A 4,899-nucleotide genomic window follows, 5' to 3' on the forward strand; every position below is an offset into this window, starting at 1 on the left:
CACACAGCCGACCATATAACAAACTCTGTATTTTGAGTGGAAATGTTAGGGGGTCGTCTTATACGCCCAGTCGTCTTATACGCCGGCAAATACGGTATTTGTATATAATCTACCATTCTGACTACAACATGGATGTTTTTACTTTAAACTTTAAAATGTGTGAGAATTTAGGAAACAAAAAAAGAGACTCAATCTCATATAATCCAGCTACAGCTGCAATAGAGCATCAGTATGTTTTAGTACATTGATAATTTTAGCATATTTGGTACGTTTGTAAATTTAGTACATTTATACACCTTAATGTAATGTTTAAATTCTCATCACTTTACTATATTCAGAACACATTGAAGGTATATTAGTACATATTGAAAGTTTGTTAGTACAGTTAGAATTGCATTCCATTCAAATAACTTGACTGAAAGTAACATTAGAAGTAAAGAGCATTCAGTTGATGACAAGATTTGATAGTGAGACTTACCTGATAAATTTTCTTTCCACTGGCATCTAGAATGTTGGAAATGGACATTTCAGTTGATTAATTTAAAAAAGCATTTGCTGAGTAGTTCCTAAATGTCAAGAATTGTACTAGATGTCAGAGAGATAGACATTAAAAAAGACACACTACCTATTCCATAGTGAAATAGTGGTTAGACAGGTCTCCAAACAAATAATTATATCGAAGTAAACACTATAATTGAAAGTTGTGTGAGATGCAGTTGAAGCAAGAAGTGAGAGCATTTAACTTTTTCAGGCAAGAAATGCTTCATTAAATTTGTGGCATTTGAGATGAATCTTGAACAATAAGATGAAATTTGCCAAGAATAAAGGCAGTAATAGGACATTCCAGATAAAAACAACATTATTTGTAAAGTCGTGGTATTGAAATACCATGGCCCTTTGAAGGACTTAGTTTTACGTTTCTGAATGAATAGAAGGAATAATAAGAGAAAGTAGGGGCTAGAATATGAAAGATTTTTTGGGTCTTATTTAGGAATTTATTCTATAGTTTATTATGATAGCCAAAGGGAAGCTATTGAGTTTTAAGCAGCAGAGTTATATGACCAGGTTTGTGTTTTCCAGAAGATGCACATGCTAATAGCTTACAGCTATGCAAGCTCAGTTAGGAGACTATTCCAAGTAGTTTGAGTAAGAGATGAGAAAGTCTTGAACACCTCAGTGAAGTGGGATTCAAGAAAAAGAATGGGATTGGAGAGATTATAAAGAGATAAAATCAATAGGATTAAGTGTGGTAGATTGTTGCAGTTATGCCCCCCTTCTCGAGCCAGTTTTTCCTGCCTACCTATATCCATACACTTGGGTAGTCCCCTTCCTGTAGTCCCCTTCATGTGACTCTCACGTGAGTCATGTGACTCTCATATGACTTGTTTTGGCCATTGGGATAAAAGTAATTGTAATTTAGCAGAAGCTTGAAAAATGTTTCCACACTGGGACTTGCCCTCTTATTGCTGGCAACTCTTCTGCCACCATGTAATCAAATCAGGGCTGGCCTTCCAGAAGATGAGGAACTACTTGGAAAGACGCCCCAACCATCTCAGCCTTTCAGTTGAAGCTCCAAACATATGCATGAGGCCATCCTAGACCATTCAGTTTCAACTGAGGTGTTTCAGACCAAAAGAATCAGCCAATCAACCCACAGAATCACAGGAAATAATATTTTGTTTTTAAGCCTCCAGATTTGGAGCAGTTTGCTTCATAACAAAAGTTAACTGATACCCTAAGTGACCAAGTAGATGTGGAGTAGGTAAGAGGAAGTCTAAGATGAATCTCCATTTTGTAGCTTGGGATGGATAAATCAGTATTGGAAAGCTATAATAAATATTGCAACAAATAAATTGGTGGTATTACCAAAGACAATAGGGAATATATATATATATATATATATATATATATATATATATATATGATGTATGTATACGCACATGAGTGTGTGTGCATATTATTTTTAAAAGATTTTTATTAAAATATAACTATATACAATTTTATATTAGTTTCAGGTATACACAATAGTTATTCAATATTTATATAACTAAAGAAGTGATGACCATGATAAGTCCAGCAACCATCTGACACCATACCACACTATCACAATGTTACTTACTATATTCCTTATGCTGTACATTGCATCGCCTTGACTTACTTGTTTTGTATCTGGAAATTTGAACCCCGTATTCCCCTTCACCTTTCCCCCCCCTTTTTTCAATTACATTTGACATTCAATATAATTTTATATTAATTTAGGTGTATAGCACAATGGTTAGACATTTATATAATTTAAAAAGTGATCCCCTGACTAGTCTAGTAGTGCCCCACCTGGCACTATAATATTTATACCACATTATTGACTTGCATTCCCCATGCTGTACTTTATAACCACATGCCTACTTTGTAACTATCAATTTGTACTTCTTTCACCTTTTTCACCCTGCCCTCCGATCCCCCTCTCATCTAGCACCCCAATAAATCTAGTACCCATCTAACACCATACATAGTTATTATAATATTAATGACTATATTCCTTATGGTATAACCTACATTTCCGTGACTGGTTTGTAACAATGAATTTGTATATTTTTTTTTTTTTAAGATTTTTATTGGGGAATTGGGGGATGGGGAACAGACAAGTTGTTGTCCTTTTGTTCTTCAGTCTAGTTGTGGAGGATGTTGCTTCACTGGCCCAAGTTGGCACCATCATTGCACTCTTCCTGGNCCCAGGCCTGACCTCTCATGACGATGAACGGACGGAGCCGTCGGCAGTGACTGCAGGAGGAGCGGGAAACGCGGCCTCTCGGCCCTCAGTCAGGGCCATCACCTTCAAACCACACTACCTGCAGTTCCGGCCCAGCTCGGAGGCGGTGGCGGTGGTGGAGGCGGCGGCGCGCGCGCTCCCCGGACGTCCTCACGGGCGCGTGTCCGTCCCTGCGCGACGCGCTGAGGGACGGGCTGCGACGTGGGTGCCCGGCGGCCGCGACACCGCGTGGGGGAGTTGGCTGTGGGGAGTAGTGGGCTGCGGCTGAGACTGCCTGCACAGGTCTGCATTACACAAAACCGCCGACACGTGTGTGCGTCCATATGTGTAATCCGCCACACGTCTCAGAGATCTGGATATTTTGATCGAGATGCTGCCCTCAAAGGAGGAGCCTGATGTCGGGAACTGTCCCAGAGTCCCGCCCCCCGCTCGTCCCTCCAGGTCCCGGGCACGGGTCCCGGGCACCTCCCTTCTGCAGGCTCCCCATCTCCCAGGTCTCGCTTCGCGCTCGACTCCCGTGACCCGAGTTGGAGGAGCCACGTTGGCGAGCGTTTCAGCGCGTCTCTGGAAAAGCGGGGCCGGGCGGAGCGACGACAGCGTTAGGGTTTCCGCCTTGGGTTTCGCGAGCTTCACTTCTGACCTAGTTGTGACTGGGCGGTGAAGTTTTAACTGAACTGCGTTTTGGTTACAGTCCCTAAGTTGCAGTACGTGAGCTAGACCCTGCCAAAATCTGAAGGGAGCAGGAAGAAGCAAAGAGAAGTGAGGGAGAGTTTAGGTGGGGGTGGAAGTAGAAGTGAGGTGTTAAAAACCTTGTCTTGTACGGGGTTTTCTGTACTGTTTTCACTATAATTCTGTTAACCGAAATCCGTTCTAAAATAAAAAGTTTATTAAGAAAAAGCGTAAGCAAAAGAAACAATAAACCCTGCCTCTTTCCCCTCCCCGCCAAAATGTACTTTAAATGATAAATGTGGTCCATGATTCTCTCCCCCACAACCACCAACAGCCTTTCCATTTTCAACCCCAACCTTTACACCATTAGTTTATAGAAATTCACGTCAAATAAATAACTTCTGATAGTCTTACTAGATAGAGTTCTTGAAATTAAATATTTCATGCCATGTGGACTGAGTTAACTTAGGCGAGGAGTGAGACGTTCAGTCTTTCCTCACTAGAGAGGATTAATTTGCATTCGTATACACGTTATGAGTTGACTAGTGAAAAGTAGGCTACTTTGGCTTTTTATTGGTCACTACCTGATTTAAAACCATTCACAACAACTTTGCTCAAGTTAGCTTGCTGGCATTTTGAGGCTCCCATGAAATTGTTTGTACCTTATTTTCTCCTATGTTAAAGTTGAATCCACTGTTTAACCTCAGTTACCCACTTGGAGACTGTGCTTAAATCAGGTTATTAGTTCAATACCAAATCATTTTCCTTGGTTAGAAAGCCCTCCCCCCCCCACCCCGTGCCTCCCCCTTCCCACGCCACCGGTATTAGATCTGCTCCTTGCTGTGGATTAAGGTAACTGATTTTTTAAAATTCATAAGTCTCCATGAATTTGGCTAGTGTAAGTCTTCCCAACAAATTAGGTTTGTGGGTCAGTTAGGTAGCCTTAGTCCATTTGGGCTTCAATACTGTAGACTGGGTGACTTATAAAGAACAAATTTATTTTTCACAGTTCAGGAGCCTGGGAAGTCCAAGATCGAGGCGCCAGCAGATTTGGTGTCTGGTGAGTACCTGCTTCCTAGTTCATAGACAAGTGTGGTTTTGCTGTGTCCTCACATGGTGGCAGGACAGAGGGAAATCTTTGGAATATCTTTTATAAAGATACCAATCTCATTCATGAAGGCTCTACCCTCATGCCTTACCCCACTTCCTAATACCATCACATTGTAGGTTAGGATTTCAACTTATAAATTTTGTGGGGGACACCAACATTTGATCTATAGCAAAGGCTGAGGGCCAACTGTAGTGAATTTTTCAAGGAGACTTACCGTATTTGCCGGCGTATAAGACGACTTTTTGGCCCTGAAAAATATGCCTCCAAGTGGGGGGTCGTCTTATAGGCCAGGTACACTTCAGATAGACTGCCCATAGTGCTTGCCCCGTGCCATAGTGGCCTCCCGATGCCC

General features: G+C 41.6%; 1 protein-coding gene across 2 annotated transcripts in view; it reads right to left on the reverse strand.

Annotated features, from left to right (window-relative positions):
• RNFT1 (ring finger protein, transmembrane 1) overlaps positions 1-3,120 on the reverse strand; it is a 16,187-nt gene extending 13,067 nt beyond the window's left edge. Inside the window, exon 1 of one of the 2 annotated variants that reach the window (XM_019636788.1) lies at positions 2,741-3,120. The gene's annotated coding sequence lies outside the window, so the exon portion shown is untranslated. The remainder of the gene's footprint in view (positions 1-2,740) is intronic. The other variant, XM_019636787.1, reaches the window with a different exon arrangement.
• Between the last annotated feature and the right edge of the window lie 1,779 nt (positions 3,121-4,899).

This window comes from Hipposideros armiger, unplaced genomic scaffold (assembly GCF_001890085.2).
Source record: "Hipposideros armiger isolate ML-2016 unplaced genomic scaffold, ASM189008v1 scaffold_29, whole genome shotgun sequence".
NCBI lineage: Eukaryota > Metazoa > Chordata > Mammalia > Chiroptera > Hipposideridae > Hipposideros > Hipposideros armiger.